Source organism: Vulpes lagopus, chromosome 8, assembly GCF_018345385.1.
Source record: "Vulpes lagopus strain Blue_001 chromosome 8, ASM1834538v1, whole genome shotgun sequence".
Taxonomy (NCBI): domain Eukaryota; kingdom Metazoa; phylum Chordata; class Mammalia; order Carnivora; family Canidae; genus Vulpes; species Vulpes lagopus.
The window spans coordinates 111543609-111564407 of NC_054831.1; the positions used below are offsets into that span (position 1 = coordinate 111543609).

At 42.6% G+C, this 20799-nt stretch overlaps 1 protein-coding gene and 1 long non-coding RNA gene across 6 annotated transcripts in view; one reads left to right on the forward strand and one right to left on the reverse strand.

The window, feature by feature from the left end:
- Positions 1-20799, reverse strand: part of CHD9 (chromodomain helicase DNA binding protein 9) — a 222428-nt gene that overhangs the window by 164630 nt on the left and 36999 nt on the right. The window contains exon 1 of one of the 5 annotated variants that reach the window (XM_041766069.1): positions 5506-5607. The exons of 2 other annotated variants lie outside the window; for them this stretch is intronic. The gene's annotated coding sequence lies outside the window, so the exon portion shown is untranslated. 2 more of the 5 variants (XM_041766068.1, XM_041766072.1) reach the window with 2 other exon arrangements.
- LOC121497044 lies at positions 5850-20583 on the forward strand. Its single transcript, XR_005989389.1, has 3 exons — positions 5850-5979; positions 12656-12716; positions 18464-20583. It is a non-coding gene; the product is annotated as an uncharacterized LOC121497044 (long non-coding RNA).

The following is a 20799-nucleotide window of genomic DNA, read 5'->3' on the forward strand; positions in this document are numbered from 1 at the left end:
AATAATCTTTCTTTTTTTTCCCTTCAGATTTGAAACTGTCTCTCTTTGTAGCAATAACATTTAAAATTACTGGTTAAAAAGTTTTAAAGTACAATAAAAAAAGTTACTATTTGCTTAGTTAATAATGACAAATTAAACAGAAACATCAGTATCTACAGTTATTTGATGAATAATAGCTCCTTAATGGCCTGCACTTATAATTTTTACTCATAAGCAACAGAAGCCTCATTAAAAATGATAAATATCAGGCTGCCTACAAGCTAATAACTTAGAAGAGTGCCATTTTTTGAAAACATAAAAGATTATAAGACTTTTGAATTCTGCACCATGACCCAAATATCAGAACCCATCTAATACAGATTTTTTTTCCTCAAACTTTATCTAATATTATCTATATCAAGGAAATTTTCACAAATAAACTTTCAAAAACTGAACTGTATTGTTAAAAAGATCATTTCAGTTACTAATCCTTCAACACAAATATGAAGCTGCCTCTTCTCAAAACATACATTATGAGTATGTCATAATATGGCATCACATATATAGTTAAACCTATTCTGACTGAGGCATCTCTCATTCATTCAGATAAAGGTAGGACATCTCCTTGCCATGCTCTTGTCTGGAAATGGTATTCAAAACTTAATTTCTTGCCAAACCTATTATTCTTCCCCTCATGTTCATCTCAGTAAATCTTACCATCACCTTTCTAGGTCTTCAAGCCGGGAACCTGGAGGTCACCCTGACATCTTTCCTTTAACATCCAATCCGTCATGAAGTTGTCAATGCCCCTGCCACTCCCATGAGATTATACTGCTACCGTAGTGCCAGCCACCATCATCTTACCTCAACAACTGTAGTAGTCTTTGCTTTCATCCTTGCCTTCCTCCATCCATTCTCAACCAGTGTCATTCTTAAAATGGAAAGCATAGTACTCCTCTACTTCAAAATCATCAGTGATTGACTGCATCATCGTTAGTAAAACCCAGGTCCTCAACACGCCTTGCAAGGCCCTGTATGATCTGCTCTGCCTTTTACTTGCATGAGTTTCCTCTATTATTATACTCCTGCCACACTGAACTTCTTTCATTTCTTCCAACATATTAAGCTCTTTCTTGCCTTCATACATACCCTTCTCTCTTCCAAGAAACTCTCTATCTAGCTTCTTATTCTTTGTCTGTACTTAAATATCGTCACCTGAGGCCTTCTCTGACCACGCAGTCTATAATCCTCCCCATTTTTCTTTCACAACAGTCTGTTCTCTTCCTTTATTGAATTCATCACAAGTTGCAATTTTACATTTGTTATTTACTTGCCTATTACCTGTCTCTACTATTAAACTATAAATTCTACAAAGGTAGGAATCACTTAATAAATTTATATAAGAAATTGACTAATAAAGGAAACAATAAGTTAATTGGTTTAATGAATGAATGAATGGATGTGAGTGACCTGGAGTTCAGAGAATGAATTATAGTTCAAAGTGGCTTCCATGGGACACCTGGGTGGCTCAGTTGGTTAGGCATCTGCCTTAAGCTCAGGTCATGATCCTGGAGTCCTGGGATTGAACCCTGCATCAGGCTCTTTGCTCAGCAGAGAGCCTGCTTCTCCCGCTCCCTCTGCCTGCCACTCTATCTAGTTGTGCTCTCTGTGTCAAATAAATAAATAAAATCTTAAAAAAAAAAAAAGTGGCTTCCACTTCTTTGAGTTTCCCTCATCACGTGATCAGCTTTCCAACTGTTTCTAAAAGGGAGGGGCAGAAGGTGTTCCTGCAAAATTAAAAGCAATACAGTAGAGGGAAGGTCAGGAAGTTGTACATGATATGTCAAATAAGTGAGACAAATAATAACACTATAGTCTCATGGGAAGGAGAAATCCCTAAGGGCTACAATGACAAGAGACTATCTTATTCGCAAAGTGGAGTTTGACCTCAATATTCACGGACTGGTAAAATTCAGGGGTAGAATGGATGGGAGTGAAGGCCAAACAAGTAAACAGAAACACAGTGTTAGAAGACAGTTATAAAACTGGAATGTGGCAACTTACATTCACAAAGTAAATAAGTGAAAAAAAGCTAAGTCTTCTATTATGTAAGAAATCTGTATGGTTAAGAGGATTATCATCTTAAGACCACAACAGCTACAAAACATTTAAAAGGTTACAATAAAACCATAAAATGGTTCTATCTTTTCAGTGTCCATAAATCTCTTCTGATTCCAATTTTTGGCATTCAAAGTTTTTCAAACATTTATGACATTAGTTTCATAATTCATTTCACTCTAACCAAATGCCGTAAGTTTCCATATTCTTACCAATGTTCTGTACTCACTATACTAAAATATAATGGAATTTCCCCAGATTATTTCAGTCATATTTATTTTTCCTTTATACTTTGACCTCTCCAGAATTTTGTCTTCTCTAACAAAGTATTTAGTTGACTTTTTCTTCCACTACATTTACATGAATGATTAACACATCTCTTTTTTTTTCTTTAAAGATTTTATTTATTCATGAGAGAGAAAGAGAGAGAGAGAGAGAAGCAGGCTCCACGCAGGAAGCCCAATGTGGGATTCGATCCCGGGACCCCAGGATCACACCCTGGGCCAAAGGCAGGCACTAACCCGCTGAGCCACTCAGGGATCCCCAACACATCTAACTCTTCAGAGTAACTAATATGTTCACATGTGCCAAAGTTTTTATTTTACTATTGAAACTTCAATAGATCTTAAAGTCTGCAATGCTTTTTCAGTTGATACCTTTTAAATTTATACATTCTCTCCTTCAGTTCTATGCCAAGGTCCAGCTTAATGTCTTAGAGAAGGCATTCAGTTACATTAGAAAAGGGATTTGGAATTAAAAGTTTGTAAAGATACTTCCAAGTTGAAAATTCTAGGATTTTATTAATCTCATCTTGTCATGAGCTTTTTTTTTTTTTTCCTTTTAAACAACACTGCTGGGATCCCTGGGTGGCGCAGCGGTTTGGCGCCTGCCTTTGGCCCAGGGCGCGATCCTGGAGACCCGGGATCGAATCCCACGTCGGGCTCCCGGTGCATGGAGCCTGCTTCTCCCTCTGCCTGTGTCTCTGCCTCTCTCTCTCTCTGTGTGACTATCATAAATAAATAAAAATTAAAAAAAAAATAAAAATAAACAACACTGCTTTCTTTATTCATACCTGCCTACTTGAGCTTATTCTTTTAAAAATGTTCTTTTCAGGTAAGTCCAACTATACCACAATTTGTTTCAAAACCTCTGCCTTTTCTTACACTTAAACCCAGGCATAATTTTTATATCTCAGAGGACAGATCCAATGGGGCGTTCATAATCAGAGAATTGTAAAATTCAAGAAAACTTAGGTTCACAGAGGTTAAGAGACTTGACTACTACATAGCTAGTAAAGTGACAAAGTCCTGATTCTCTCCAATCAGAACTCCTTTAAAGTCAAGAAGGCTTTACTAGTTACACCAGCACAATTTTTTTCTTCTGATTGCTATTTCCTATGTCCTTAGGACATCTTCTCCTAGTTAATCAATCACAAGGTTTTTTGTTTTCTAACTTTACAACACCCACTCCCCTGAAACTGTCCAGGATGACAAAGATACCTCAATCAAATATGGGAGGCAACTACTTTTTCTTCCCCCAGAGCATTTCATGTCTATATTATATGACCTGTAGTTTATAGGAAACTCACCAAGAACTGAGACCTATTAATACCTTGTAGTACACTATACCTACTTAATATGAAATGTCTAAGCAATAAAAGCAGAGACAAAATCTTGAAAGATACAGAATACATGTTTAACTTGCTTAGAGCAAATATTTATCCGGTTTCTATCCTATGGAAGGCTCTGTACTATTAGCAAAAACTCCTACTTAATTTCAAGTTCTGTAAATCTAACAGAAATGAAGACACACTATGTTAATTCTTTTGCACTGAAACCCCCTCCCCCCAAAACCCAAAATCCACACACACTTGTGATTGGGCGCGCACACACACACACACACCCTCCCCTCCGCAATGTGGAATCCCCGCCCCTGACCGGGTAAGTTCACCTTCTGTACATTTAAGTGTTTGCAGACCTGGCCGTTCTTTTACAAAGTACCTGTACAATTGTGCACAGTTCAGGCAGAGCAACATTACACAAGGTAAGCCCTTTTTTTGTTTTTTTTTCTGTTCAAGATCCTAGTTGGTTAAGTAGAACTGGAGTTTGAAATCAGAGAAAAATGGTGAAAAGTAGCATGCAAAACTGAGAAACTAAACTGTGATAGTGATTTTATTAATGAAAATAAACTTTATTTAAATACGGGGCAATCCTGAGGTATAGTTAGGAGTATTTCACATAATGGAGAAAAGTCATCATAATGTCCAATCCCAGACTCCCAGGAAAGTAACTGTGTAACAACACTGCTAGTATCACAATTGGAGAAATGTTTCGTCTACTTTGTTCTAAAAAGTTTTATTTCTTAAAAAAGAAAAAAAAAGAAAAAAGGAAAACAGAACCAAAAAAGGAACAGACAGAAACCACTCTGAGCTGGCGACTGCGACGACAGGCCAGCGAGACACCCAGGCTTTCCGGGTCGCGCTTGGCTTCGGGATGGATGTCCGCGAAGGCAGCCCTGGAACCACCCACCACGTCCCACAGCCGGCGCCCGAGAGAGCGGGGCGGCCGCGGGTCCCGACCCCGCCGCAGGCGCGGAGAGGCCCCCGGGGCCGCCCCTCGGCGCCGCCTCCCAGGGCAGGAGCGCGGCCGCGGCCGGCAGGCCAGGCCCGGGAGGGCGCCGGGGCGTCCCGGGCTCGGGGGCACCAGCGCCCGCGCGGGACGCCCTGTCATGAGTCACGGAGGCGAGAGCCGGCGGGCGGGGGAAGAGGCTGCAGGATGGAGGGAAGCGGGCTGACCCCACGCCCCGACCTCGCGCCCGGCGGGGAAGCGGGCCCTGCCCGCCCTGCCCTCACCTCCGCCCGACGCAACAGGCGCGGCGGCCGGGTCCCGACCCCGGGGTCTGCGGGCCGGGGGCGGGGGCAGCAGCCCGCAGCCATGACAGGCGCGGGGCGGGCCGCGGGCGGGCTGGGCCGCACGTGCGGGCAGCGCCCCCTCCCCGGCCTCCCCGCGCGCCCCGCCGTCCCCGGGCGCGGGCCCCTCACCTCCGGCGGCGGCGGCGGCAGCGGCGGCGGCGGCCCCGGCCCGGCCGGCCCCGACCCCCACCCCCGCCCCGGCCGGGCGGCGGCGTGGGCGGCGGCGTTGGCGGCACGTACTCACCGCCGCTCGCTGGCTCTCGGGCTTCGCCATGACTGAGGCGCCCCCGCCGCCCCCCGCCTCGACCGAGACTGACACGCGCGGCTGGCCGGGCGGGGGCGGCCTCAGGCGACCACCCGGCTGACAGAACCCGCCCCCGCCTCTCCCCACCAGTTGAGCAGCGGCCGCTGCCCTGCGGTGCCCCCGGGCTTCCTCCCCACGCCCGCGGCGGCGGGTGGCAGCGGCGGGCGGCGGCGGCGGCGGCGGCGGCACTTACCGGCGGCGCGGCCAGGCCCCCCTGTCAGCGCGGGGCCGGGAGGGAGCGGAGGGAGGAGTGAAGGGGCACCGCCTCCCCCGCGCCGCCACGCACCCGCCTGATTGGCCCGGTGCACTCCCCCAGCGCGACCCCACCAGCCCCTGCGAGCGGCACTCCGGCAGCACCGGCGCGCCATTTGCATATTTGTGCCCGCGCCGCTGATTGGCCGGGCTGGGGGGGCGGCCGTGACCGCGGCCGCTCCCGCCGCCGCTCCCGCCGCGTCGGGCGACCCAGGAGGGAGGCTCCCCCCTCGCCGCGCCGCTTCCCCCCGCGGCCCGGCTCGACCCGGAGCCGGGAGCGGCCGGGGGCGGCGGGGGGCGGCGGGAGGCGGCGGGAGGCGGGGTCGCCGCCGCGCTCCAACATGGCCCCGCCGCGCCGCCGACCCAATCGCCGGTGCGGTTACTCCGGGAGCCCGGGCGGCCCCGGGGCGGGGAAGTAAGTGTTGGGGCCGGGCGCCCTCTGGCCGGAGCGCGGGGCAGTGCAGTGGCCCCGGCTCCCCTCGCCGCGCCGCCGCGGCCGCCACGTCAGGCCGCGCCCTCGCGACGGCCTCTCCCCTCCCCGCGGCCCCGCCGCCACGTCAGGCCCGGCAGGCGCGCCCCGGCCGCGAGCGGCCCGGCGGCGGGGTCGGCGCCGAGGTCACTCACGCGCTGGGCGCCGGGTCCGCCCGGGGCCAGGTGTCCTGAGCGTGGAGCCGGGGCCGTGTCTTCTTCCGCTCTGACCCCGCCGCCGCACGCGCCTGTGCCGTGAAACCGGGAGCGAGGAGAGGGGCGCCGCGATGATGCAGCGATTCCGCCCAGGTGCCGAGCACCTGCTAGGGGAAGGCGCCGGGCTGAGGAGACGCCCCCCACGCGGCGGACACCTAGTCTCCGCGAGGTCCAGGCCCGCGGCCCGACTTGCACAGCTGTGCGGGGAGAGAAAGAAGGAGCGAGAAGGGCGCGGGGGGGGGGGGGGGGCACTGGGGCAGGAGTAGGTGGCCTAGTAGGAAACCACTGGCCGACGCACCTGTGGGGACACCCGGGTCCTTCTGTAAAATGAAGAGGCTGGACACATTTTCTAAAAAAAAAAAAAAAAAAAAAAAAAAAAAAGCCTTCCAGCTCTAAAATTCTGTGGGTCTCTTTTTTCAGGCCCTGGGCTGGCTTTTAGTGTCTAATTAAAGCTTTAAAATCCATATTGGAATGAGAGATAGACAAAATAAGGGGATGCTGGGAGGGACTGGAGTCTGCCTTATGTTTGTTGGAGGCTGTTCACTGTTTCAGATCCACTGTGGGTGATATTTAGCACTCACCTTGCAGGGGACGGAAGTGTCTGGAATGTAGACTCCACAAAGAAGCACAGAGCAGTGCCCCTGGGGTTGCTGATGCCTGAGCGGAAGGGAATGGCTACGGGATGCAGAGTGCTAGCCCCCCCCCTCCCCCGGGCCATTTCACTCTCTCTGTACCCGAGCAGGCCCTCCAGCTTGGATCGACTCAAGTCTATTTAGCTCAGATGCTGAAGGGCCTGGGAGGGAACCCTGCTGAGACAGACCTTACACTTACAGCTTCGATTCCCCTCAAGGATGCTTAATAACAACCACACACTAAGAGGAGAATGCACAGACACAGTCCACCCCTGAGCTCCCCACAGTACTTCCTAGTTGGATACTGCTTTCATTTGCAAATCCAACCTGTTGAATCAAATTTAAGGCCAGTAACATCTCATTTATCTGGCATCAAAAAGAGAATAGGATATTCCATATCTTGTCTAAAACTTCAGCTACTTGGTTTTTTTGTTTGTTTTTTGGGTTTTTTTTTTTTTTGTTTTTTTTTTTTTTACCGAATTTTCTCCCCAAGAAAACTCATGTTTCCTGGAATCTTTGAACATGACTTACACTTGGGGATTAAAGAGCATCATTATCAGTATCAGCATTATTGTGTCTATTATGATCAATGAATGCCCTCAGAAATATGTAGATCTATTTGTCCTTATGAAAAATGGCCTCTAGATAGCTGTTGTTATTTTAAACTTACCTCTGCCTGTTTCTATGTCTCGTTCCTCACTCCTGGACTGATATTTCTCTATTTTTTTAATCTAGCAACCTCTCCTTCCTTCTTTTCTCCCTTCCTCCTTCTATCCTACTATAAACAAACGCTGATAAACTTTTATTAGTTTAGACTCTGGTTTTAAGTAAAGATTTTCTGTGAGATTCTCTCCTGGGTTAACAAGTGCGTGACACTTTTGTGACATCTATTTTGTTCAACTTATTTCTTATTCTTAGTGGTATTCTTGGTAACTTGGTAACTGAGGTTTCTGAGTATATGGATCCTGAAAAAGTTATTGCAAAGAATAGCTCTAAATCCCAGAATTAAGAAGCCAGATCAGTAAATACTATCCTCTGCAATTTATTTTTTAAAGTTTTGTTTAAGCAATAGCTATACCCCATGGAGGGCTCAAACTCATGTCCCTGAGATCAAAAGTCACATTCTCTTCTGAGTCAGACAGGTGACCCTACCCACTGCAATTTACATGAACAAAAATCAATTGTCATCAACAACCTCAAAATCTAGCAACACTGGCCTACCATTTCTATCAGGCAATGGAATGTCCAGAGGCCGGTGGTAGCAATGCTCTCCAGATCCCTCTATTCCACTCTAGAGTAAAAATGGCTCTAGTTCTTCCCAGTGCCTTTCAAACCAAAAAAAGTCCTCTATTTGCAGATGCAATGATTCAAGTCCCCAGAAAGCTTGTATCATGACCAAGAGCAGTTCTTCATACTCTGCAGGAAAACCACTCAAGTCCAATAGGTACCATTTACTGAAATTTAATTAGTCCTAGGCAGTGTTAAGGGTTTACACTTATTATTTCACTTTTACCTTCACAACCACTCTATAAGGAAGGGATGATTTTTTCCTACTGTATGGATGAATAAAACCAAAATCTTGCATTGATTACACAATTACTGAGTAGCAGAGGTAGGATTCAAACTTTGAGCTGTCTGGTCCTAAAGCTTGTACCTCTTAACCATTATACTATATCCCTCCCTTCAGCCATAGTTTCTGATTCCATGTTTAGTAAGCAACCTCTTGGTTATTAATTTGGCATCTGAGAAGGAGGGGGGGGTAGGCATTCTGGTTCGGGACACCAAGAAAGAAATATCCCAAAATGCATACATCAAATGACGTTTTCTGGCAAGTTGGAGGAATATGAACCAATGCTCTGGCACCTGTTCACATTTGGGGACAACTGATATACTCGATATCCTAAAACTCACTTCAGACCTGTTAGAATGGCTATTATCAAACGTACAAGAAATAAGTGTTGAGAGGATACAGAGAAAAGGGAACCCTTGTGCACTGTCAATGGAAATGTAAATTGGTGCTGCCACTATAGAAAACAGTATGGAGGTGCCTCAAAAATTAAAAATAGAACTACCAAATGAGCCAGCAATTCCTCTTCTGGGTTTTTATCTGAAGAAAACAAAACCCCTAGCTTGAAAAGATATCTGCACCCCCAGCCCTCTATTCACTATAGCATTATTTACAATAGCCAAGACATGGAAACAACCCAAGTATCTATTTTTTTAAGTTTATTTATTTATTTAAGTAATCTCTACCCTTAACGTGGTACTTGAACTCAAGATCCCGAGATCAAGAGTCCAGTGCTCTTCCAACTGAGCCACCCAAGTGCCCTTACCTAAGTGTCTATTAATGGAGAAACAGATAAAGGCAATGTGGTATGTATACACAATGGGATATTATTCAACCATAAAAAGGAATGAAATCTTACCATTTCAACAACATGGAAGGATCTTGAGGGTATTAAGCTAAGTGAAGTAAGTCAGAGAAAGACACATGATCTCACTTATGTGTGAAATCTAAAAAAAAACCAAAAAGCCAAAAAAATTTTAAAAATAGAAATTAAAATTAAAATAAATTTTTAAAAAAAGCCCCACCAAACTCATACATATAGAAAACAGACTCATGGCAGCCAGAGGAGGGGGTAGTGGATGGGAAGAATGGGTGAAGGGGTTCAAAAGATACAAAATTCCATGGTGTCTGGGTGATGCAGTCAGTTGAGCAGTCGATTCTTGGTTTCGGCTCAGGTCATGATCTCAGGGTCTTGAGATTGAGCCCCAAGTCAGGATCTGCACTCCCCACAGAGGCTGACTCAGCCTCTCCCATTCATGTGCTCTCTCTCTCTCAAATAAATAAACCTTTTTAAAAAAAGGTACAAACTTCCAGTTACAGAATAAGCCATAGGAATGTAATGTGCAGCCTGGTGACTACAGTTAATAATACTGTATTGCATATTTGAAAATTGGTAAAAGAATAAATCTTCTCATCCCAAGAGGAAAAGGTTTGTAATTATGTATGGTGATGGATGTTAATTAGATTTACTATGGTGATCATTTCCCAATATATACAAATATCGAATCATTGTTATGTTTCAGGTAATCATTATCATTACCTGAAACCAATATGTTATATGTCAATCATACCTCAATAATTTTTTTTCATTTTTTTACCTCAATAATTTTGTTAAAGGCCTAGACCTGCAAAGCTCAGCATTAGACACTATCTCAGTGGGACCTGCAAAAAGAAGGCCCACAGAATAGTCAAAACATCCTTGAAAAAAAAGACTGAAATGAATATAGCTGTATGTTACCTGCACTGGATTAAAAGAAAAATCCTTTGGGGCACCTAGCTGGCTCAGTCCATAGAGCATGTGGCTCTTGATCTCAGGGTTGTGAGCTCAGTGTCTCTGACACTGGGGACAGAGGTTACTTAAAAAACAAAAATAAAAAATTTTTTAAATCCATCAAAAAAAAAAAAAGAGTTGAAGGACTCATGCTTCCTGATTTCAAAACTTACTACAATGCTACAGTAACGTACAATGCTACACTGAGGAACTGACATAAGGATAGACATATAGATCAATGGAATAGAACTGAGAGTCCAGAAATAAACTTACATTATGGTCAATTTATTTTCAACAAGAGTGCTAAGACATGCAAGTTGAGAAAGACAAATGAATATACAAATGCTAGAGAATGAAGCTGGATCCCTACCTTATACCATACAGAAAAAAATAAATCAAAACGGATCATGGATCAATGGCACCTAGGTGACTCAGTTGGCTAGGTGTCTGCATTCAGCTCAATTCGTGATCCTAGGATCCTGGGATAGAGCCCTGCATCCAGCTCTCTGCTCAGCAAGAAGTCTGCTTCTCCCTTTCCCTCTGCTCCTTCCTCTGTTTGTGCTCTCTCACTCTGTCTCCCAAAGAAATAAATAGGGCCCCTGGGTGGCTCAGTGGTTGAGCATCTGCCTTCAGCTCAGGGCATGATCCCAGGGTCTGCCTGTGTCTCTGACTCTCTCTCTCTCTGTGTCTCTCATGGAGAAAGAAAGAAAGAAGAAAAGAAAGAAAAGAAAGAAAGGAAGGAAGAAAGGAAGAAAGAAGGAAAGAGAAAGAAAGAAAGAAAGAAAGAAAGAAAGAAAGAAAGAAAGAAAGAAAGAAAGAAAGAAAGAAAATCTTTTAAAAAGAGAGAGAGAGAGATCATGGACCTAGAGGTAAAAATAAAACTCTAGGAAGAAAACATAGGAGTAAATCTTCTGGACCTTGGGTTAGCAATGGTTTTGTACACAGTACATGACACCACAGCACAAGCAACAAAAGGAAATACAGATAAATTGGGCTTCATTAAAATTAAAGCAACCAAAAAATAGATACACTGAACATCAACATAGAAAAACTTTTATGATTCAAAAGACACTATTAGGAAAGTGCAAAGACACCCACGGAATGAGAAAATATTTGCAAATCATACATCTGATAAGGGTCCAGAATCCAGAATGTATGAAGACTTCTTGCAACTCAACAATAAAAAGATAAATAACCCAATGTAAAAATAAAGTATTTTAAGTGTACTTTGAATAGACATTTCTCCAGTGAAGATATACAAATAGCCAATATGCACAAGATGCATAACATTATTAGTTATTAGAGAAATGCAACTCAAAACCACAATGAGATACTACTTTACATCCATTAGGATGGCTCTAATAAGAAAGGCAGGTAATAACGAGTGTTGATGAGAATGTGGAGAAGTTGGAACCCTCATATATTACTGGTAGAAATGTGAAATGGTGCAGCCATTTTGGAAAACAATTCTTTGAAAAGTTTTCCATCAACACCTTCCCCCCAAATGAAAACAGGTTCACACAAAAACTTGCACAGAAATCTTCATATCAGCGTTATTCATCACAGCCCCCAAATGGAAACACACCAAATGTCTATCAACTGATGGATAGATATTCAAAAATGGTTTTTCCACACACTGGAATATTATTTAACTGTAAAGAAATATTAGGTCCTGATACAGGGTACAACATGGCTGAAACTTGAAAACATGTAGGGTGATCAAAGCCAAATGCAAAAGACCACATGTTGAATAATTCCATTTATGTAAAATGTCCAGAATAAGCTCTACAGAGACAGAAAGTAGATTAGTGGTTGTCGAGGGGGAAGGGGTGAAGAATGGAGAGTGGTTGGTAACAGTACTTTGGGGGGAATGAAAATGTTCTGAAATTAGTTTGTGATAATGATTGTACAAGTCCATGGATATACCAAATACCACTGAAGTGTGAAGTCTATGATAAGTGAATACTACCTCAATAAAGCTATTTTAAAAAGTGATGCCCAGCCAGCAACTTCCAACTTTGTTTTAGCATTATATACATTAAATCCATATATATAGGCTCTGTGTATATATATATTTATTTACACACACATATGAACACATGTTGGGACAAATGGCGCAGACATATATTAATTAATTTTTCAAATTAGTTAAGCAGCAAATAATGTTTTTAAGTCTGAAGATTGCTGATTGTAGCACTGTTACTTCTCAAGTTGCACTTGCCAGTTTTGTGACTTTGGTATAATTTACTTAATTTACATGCATTTTAATACCTACACCATATATGTGTACAAGGCTGGGTGCACTATCAATTATGGAAGGGATTACTATCCCCACATAAATAATAAATTATTAATAATAAATATGTCATAAAATATATATGAAAAACTGTGTGTATAAAATATCTTCTCATTCATCTTTATTGATTTTCACTTACAGGTTGAGGCACTAAAGAAAATGTTCTTTCACAGACCAATGATAAGTACTTGTGAACGCTAAGGTATGCTTTTTTAACCTTTTACACATTTTATGTCAATTTAAATTTAAATTCTTATTTAAATGTTTTATGCCCCATTATATTATATAATATAACATAATTTCCATCTTTCTGCAATAATGAATATAGCTTGAAGAGCTCAGACACTATTCCAGTCCAGGAAAATAATTTGAAAGGAACTTTAGTTGGTTCAGCACTGAGCAAAAACTTCACATTATCCTCTGGGAGTTGTGAAATCTCCTTAACTCAGTGAAGAACAGAGGTTCTTTTTAGGACAGGAGTGAAGGACATCACTAGAAAGCTCTTTAACCTTCTTTTTCAGGTTCTTGTTCAAGGAAACAGAAAAGAAGGCTAGGTAAGCTTTCAGCTGTAACTTAAAGCACCTCAAAGATCATTTGAAAGCATGTGTATAGCACTGTTTTCAAATCTGGAGGCTGCTGCTAATAACAATATTCAAAGGCTGTGTTGTGCCAGGCAGCCATTCTTCAGACTCTACTCTTAGGCCTATTTAATCAGGGACAGATCTTAGAGCCTCTAAGTTTGATCTAGTTTATCTCCTGCTTTAGCCAGGAATATACTTCAAAGCACGATCCTGCTTGACAGTTCAAATCTTCCACCGTCCTGCTTTTACACACAACTGCTTGTCCTAATCTTAAAAGGTCTTCAGGAAAAAAAGAGTTTTTGCTGTTTTCCTTGATAAGGCATCCTTGCTCATCCTTGAGCATTTCATTCCCTCTTTTTGTGCATCTGCTTCTCTTTGGGTAAGGCAAGCACTCCTTTAGGAGAAGTTACTTCTAAATTAAGTTTGGAGAGATCAAGGCGTGCAATGCAGCTGCTACTTGAAAAATGAGTTCATTCAACAAATATTAGAAGAGTATCCGTGAAGTGTCAGGTCCAGTGCTAGGTGCTGGGAAAACAATGAACAAGACAGACAGGGTCCTCTGGCCTCATGGCCAATTATTTTGTGATGTAAATACCCACTAATTAACTATTTTTTATTAACTTTGGTAATACTTAACCTTCATTTACAGGTACTATAATTGCTGTGCTTAAAAAGCCATATGTGATCTCTACAACATAACTGAAGAATTGATGGAAACCATAAACATGAATATATCTTATCAACGGGCTTGTTTTATAGGCATTAGAGGCATCTTTTTTTTTCTTTTTTTTTTAAGATTTCACCCATTTATTCATGATAGACAGAGAGAGAGAGTCAGAGACACAGGCAGAGGGAGAAGCAGGCTCCATGCTGGGAGCCCTATGCTCGGAACTGGATCCCGGGACTCCAGGATCATGCCCTAGGCCAAAGGCAGGCGCTAAACTGCTGAGCCACCCAGGAATCCCCCATTAGGGGCATCATATTTCAAGAAGAAAACCCTCATGATGCAATTTAGATCCATCTTGTCTTGTCTTAAATCCATCTAAACTTCAAAAAAGAAAAAACTGTACTAGGTTTCCTCTGAATATTTTCCTGACTTGTTTTTCTTCATTCATACTAGCCATGACTATGATCCAGTGACCATCTTTTCATGATCCCATTGGCTGAGTTGCATGCTCCCTACTTATGACATGGGAAGAGCTTATAAAACTCATATTGTTAGAAATAAAAGAAATCCCTTAATAATTACCACAGTCATTTAAAAATATAAATGGGTAAGTTTTTCTTGCCTCATATGAATTTAAGAAGGGTTATCTTTCTTATTAAGATCATCTTTTAATGCACTCCTATTTTATCAAGGCATCATTATGAGCTCTTTTGCAAAAGCATTTGGAAATTATTGGAAATCTTAGACATTTTGGTTGAGGAGATATATTAATTATAGTTGTTTTCCTTTGCATTTAACCCCATGGTTTGTTTTATAGAGGATGAGTAATAACATGCCAACCAGGAAAATTAATTTCAGGTTATATGATTGAAAAAACAATTTAAATTTAATAGCAGAGAGACCTCAGAAAGTTTTGCTAAAAATAAGTGTTGGGGCACCTGGCTGGCTCAGGGGTCCTGACTTTTAAGCCCCACAATGGGTGTAGAGATTACTAAGAAAAAAAAAAAAACAGTAAGATTTAAAATAAATTAGTGTAGCTCTCTTCTCTGGTTGTCATTAGGTGTTAAGAAGTTAGTGAGCTTGCCCAATTTAAGTAGAAATCTTGTGTGAAAATAAGGAAGGGAGCTGGGTCTGTTTTTTTTTTTTTTTTTTTTTTTTTAAGATTTCATTTATTTATTCATGACAGACAGAGAGAAAGAGAGGCAGAGACACAGGCAGAGGGAGAAGCAGGCTCCACACAAGGAGCCCAATGTGGGACTTGATCCCGCGACTCCGGGATCATCCCCTGAGCCGAAGGCAGACCTTCAACCGCTGAGCTACCCAGGCATCCCTGGGTCTCTGTTTCTTCAAACAAGAAATTCATAGAATTATGTAGGTCTCATACAGGCAGAGAGTTGACTTCTCCAACCTTACACATATTTGACAAACATTCTTCCTTCCAGAAAGTTTGGTTGGGTAGAGACCTCAAAAATATTGTGTCAGAGAACTGAATGTGTCCTAAAATCAGGCCAGTTCTGCCACACTGATAGGCTGCATTCAAGTGATGGTTAGCAACAAGATAAAAGACTAAAGAATTAGGCCAAATCCTCTGGATATCAAATGTATAATTGAATTTTTTCCTTTTCATAGCTTATTTCAGTGTCATGTAGGACTGCTGAGTTTTTTCTCATAGTCAGCAGTTTTTGGCTAATACCTCGGAGTCTTCTTTGTCCAGTACACAGTGCCCTGGCTCCTGGAGGATACTTCTCTTTGTGTTTCCTTGGCAGAGTGTGTCCTATTTGGCAAGAACATACTGAGTGATTTGTGTGAACTATAAGAAATGTCAGGCTGGCACTTGCTCACTATCTGCCACTCCTCTTTCTAGATAAACGAAAGTGACTGCAGTCTTTTCTGTTCCTCAAACACACCACTCTCCTTGTCTTGGAACCTTTTCACCCTTCCATTCCCTCTGCCTTATCATTGGCTCCCTTAAGTCTTGCAAAAAATGGCTTCTCAGGCAGTCCTTCCCTGACCCTACCCACAGTTTGCTTTCTTCCTAATACTTATCACTGTTTGTGTGTTTATTTTTGTCTCCACCCACTAGAAAGAAAGCATCTGTTGGCAGAGACAGGCTGTCTTGTTCCTGGAAGTATTCTAAGCACTGAGAACACAGGTGCTCAATAAATGTGTATTTTATAATGAACGAACTGTCCATCCAACATACCTGTAATGTTCTTGCAGAATAAACTGCTATTACTTGGGACTATCCCACCTGATTTTGAAATACTAGGAGCCTCTTTCAGAGATTCTCAAACCTTACTGCACATTAGAATCACCTGGGAGGGGTGTCTGGGTGGCTCAGTTGGTTGAGTGTCTGACTCTTAATTTCAGCTCAGGTCATGATCTCAAGGCCCTGGGATGGAGGGTGCATCATGCTCAGTAGGCAGTCTGCTTCTCCCTCTCCCTCTGCACCCCACCCCCACTTGTGCTCTCTCTCTCTCTCTCAAATAAAAAAAATACAATCTTAAAAAAAAAATCACCTGGGAAACTTAAAAATTACCTTTGCTGAGAGCCCTTCCTGACCGACAGGTGATGAGTCTCAGGCATTAGTGTATTTGAAAAGCTCTTTGTATAATTGCTTGTGTAGTCAAGGTAGCAAAGTACTGCTCTAAGTGACATGGAACTGAATGATCACCTGAATACCAAATTCTTATCCTCTGGGTGAGTCCTGCTTGTGTCACCTCTGTCTAGGGCAACCCAAAGTGTTCTTCTGACTATTCTTGTGGCTTCTAAATACCTGCCTCGTTATCACAGAGAGGCAGAATTAGGCACAAACCGTTTGAAAAATAAACCTCTAAGAAAAGAGAAAAGGCATCCAAATAACCTAGGTTCATCTGTTAGTATCTGCTCTGAAAGCCTTAAAGCAAAGGGAGCAAGTTCCAGCACACTTCCTACTTACTTCATAAAAGAAAGCCATACACAAACCCCTTCACATAGCTGTAGAAGTCAGAGGCAATCAATCAATCAAGTATTGGGGCTACAAAGCAAACAACAACCAATGCTCCCCAAAGAGGGAAGTATCCAAATTCTGCTCTCTTCTCTGGTGGAGACAGAGGCCAGGTAGTAGTAGGCTTAGAAACACTTGCCCGTATTTTTCATTAATGGCAAACTCTAAACTTTAAGACCTTACTTATAATTAGGACCTCTACTTTTTTTTTTTTAATGGAAAAACGATAGTTTCTGTTGTTTTTCTCAAGCCATGCAATTAATTAACTAGCTTTTTTCTTTATTTTGCAAAATCACCGTCAGAGATGTTAACAAAAACTAGGTTGATGCTGAAAACTCAATTAGTTTCCCCTCCAGTTTTAAGAGCCAAATGAGTATAATAAAATGGAAAGGACACAGGATTCAAAGCAGAAATATCTGAATTACGGTCTAGGCTCTCCCACTCACCAAGTGAATGAAGGATCAGCAGTTTTTCATGCCTGGGAAATGAGAATCGAGAATCATAACTCCTTTGTTGTCTAACACTGTTGCTTTTTCACAAACATTCTCTGAAAATGCTATAGTGTACAAACGAAAATTACTGTCTTCTGTCTTGCAGGTGAGCCTTTAAGAAAAAATAAATTCCAGTGGTTACAGTAGTTAAAAACACTGATTTGGATACACTATGTGCCCAGCAAAGTGCTTAACAACAACAAAAGAACTCAAAAAACTAATCATCCACAATCAATGCTTGCCTTGTGCCACACTCTTGGCATATACCCACAACTAGGAAAACTGAATCCATTAGACCAGAACCGTAGGTAGATCAACAAACAGGGAAAGCCATTTCCTTTGCAGCAGGAGGAACTCAGCTTAGCCAAGTCCAGAAATATTCAACAAGCTTCCACTCAAGATTTTCAGTGGATGAGAGGCACTGGGGAGTTGAAAATTGACAACCAGTTTTGCAGTTGATCCTAGAACAGCTTAAAGTACCCAGAGCTCTTCTCTCTTAACTTCTCAAGGCTAGAAACAAACTTAGAGAGATTATCTGCCTGAGAATTTGCTGGGACAGGTATGGATTGAATACCTATGTGATCCAGGAAAGTCTTTAACCTCACCTAGCCACAGTTTCCTTGTTTGTAAGTAAAACAGACACAAAAATATCACCTTTGCAGGGTTAATAGTCTGAAGCTTAGTGGTGATATACACAAAGGCAGCACCTATTAGGTTATCAATAAATTATAACTAATTTTTAAGAGTAAGTTGAGCGATATTCAAACTTGTGGAATGTTAATAAATTTATCAACCCATGTGAACCTGAAAAAGTATTTTAGAAGCAAATATGACTATATTGTATATGATCAAGATAATAGCACAAAAAGAACACATCTGTTCACCAAAACAAAGAAAGAAAATCCCCCCAAACAAGGCACTGAACTGGGTAATGTGTCAGAATCTCCCCCCTAATATTTGTTGGCTACTTGTTGATTTGATTTATGCCTCAGGTTGGAGCCAGAAGCAGCAAATGTAACCAGACAAGCAGTGGTAGGCAAATGGATGAAAGACCTACCCTTCAAATTAGCAGCAGGCTTCATGGTTTGCAAACCCCAACTAGTAACTCTTTATACTAGAGCTGATAAACTAATTCAGTGATTTTGAAACTTTTTTTGAAAGCGGGAAAGCTCTTCAAGAAGTTTAATTTTTTTTTTTTTTTTTTTTTTTTTTTTTTTTTGGCAGAAGCTCCAGATGTAAAACAGAAAAGCAGAAGCCCCAGAGAGAAAATAGAACAAAGGCTGAGCTGTCTTTCTGCCAGCCCTGGGATCCTTCCACCCTTCCCCACCCCTCAAAGGCATCTCTGAAGTCTTCCTAGGTTTGGAGGGACACATTCTGAAAACCCTTAAATCCAGCCCCTCATTCTGCAGACGAAGAAATGAAACCCTGAGAGGTTGAGACCTACCCAAGGTTGCACAGTGAGTTTGTGAGAATCAACAGCAGGACTGTGGCTTCTTAGCTCAGAATTTTCTCCCCCTCCATGAGGGCTACTCAGATGTTATTAGTTTTTTCCAAAATAACCCATTGGTTAAACAGATGAAGGAGAACCCTTGATAAAGGGGTCAGCTTGGCAAAGGTCAACTCTCTAAAAAATTGACCTTCTCAAACTGTCAGGTTGATGAGATGTCCCTCCTTTGCCCCCTTTCCTATCATGTTCCGTGATGTACCAAAATTATCCGTTTACATTGGAGATCAATAAATCAGTCTGCACAGTACATCTCACTACCTTGAATTAGTTGCCAATATTTAAATCAGAAGGTCTTGTCTAAAACTTTGGATTTCCACCTTCTATTGAGAATGGACATTCTAGCAACACTGAGCTCTCAAACTCAGTAACATCCCCAGGAGCTGAGTAGAGAGAGGCCGGCACTCTCCCATTTGTAGTAATCCCCACTGGTCCCTACCTGCTTTGGCCACTGGTGTCTGTTCCCTGTAGGTATCGGAGTATGTGATCCATGGTCCAGAGCTATGTCTATCGAAGCATTTTTGAGAACTGAACTTCTAGGAACAAGGTAAACCTAGGATACAGATATAGGGGATGATCTAATTTCAAAAGATGAGGTGGATGTCATCATAAAGAATACTGCTTTCCTGCACTGATTAAAGAGGAAACGTTCACAGTTTCCTGACTCATTTATTTTCTGAGGGCTGTTAAATTAACCATACACTAATAGAGTTACAAGTCCCAGAACCGCTTTCCTGTGTATCCCTAGTTACATCACAACTCCAAATGTTCCAAGCCCCTCAGGAGGTGCATTATTAGACCACACATCAGCCTGTCCTTGCATCCCACAACACCTAGGTGAGAAGGAGCTAGCTGAGGGGCCCCAGGACCATTCCCAAGACTGGGCCACACCGCCATGGTAGGAGAAAGAAGAGTGGTTCAGGCCCCGTTCTCCAGCAGTGGCAAGCCAGGTTATCCGGGCAGAGTCTGCCTTCCTCCCTGCATTTGCCCAGATCTGTTACCTCCACACACACCTCCTCTTGTCCAATCACCTTGCTCTCCTCCCTCCTTAGTATTTACAAAAGGGTCAGATAAACGAATTCATACAAAGCTTTCCATAGTTGATAACTGTATATTTTTACTTTAGCATTTCAACCTAAAATGTGTATGGCCAGTAATAGAATTCTAGGGATGGAGATTAGTAGGTGGAAAGAACATTTAGAGATTTAAAAGGCCTCATTCTCAAATTAGTGCCTTGGGGTTTATTTACTTGACCCAAAAGGCCACCCTTGTATCCTTCTCCTCCTCCAGGACTTTGTTCAAATAGCCCTTTCTCAGTGAGGCTTTCCCTAACCACCTTAAATTAAAATTGTGACCCTCCTCCCTCCATCCCATCCTCCCTGGTGTCTCTTCTGCTTCATTCTTTTCCATATCACTTAGCAAAAGATGATACACTCACTCTGTCTTACTTATATTTTTCCTCTACCTTCACTAGAACATAAGCTCCATGGGGTAAGGATTTCTGTCTGTCCCTTACATCTTCAGTGCTGGCAGTATCTGGTCCATAGCAGATGCTCACTTAAAGGCTTGTTAAATAAATGGGCTTGTCAGGCCCAAGGCCCAGGATGACAATTACTTCAACAATTAACAGACACAAAGTAGCACTTCTTGATGATGAGAGTGGATGAATATTTAAAAGCTGGAAGGGACATCAAAAGTTTTGGTGCTGTCTTTCCTTTATGTACATATATTTTGGAATGAACATATACATTTCCTTTCCTAAATATTTTCAGAGATGAAATACATTTTTTGGGATGCCTGGGTGGTTCAGCGGTTAGGCGTCTGCCTTCAGCTCAGGGCATGATCCTGGGGTCCTGGGATCGAGTCCCATGTCGGGCTCCCTGAGAGGAGCCTGCTTCTCCCTCTGCCTGTGTCTCTGCCTCTCTCTCTCTCAGTCTCTCATGAATGAATAAATAAAATCTTTAAAATATATATATATATATATTTTTAAGGTTTAATTTATTTATTTGACACATAGAGAGAACCAGAGAGCACAAGTGACAGGAACAGCAGAGGC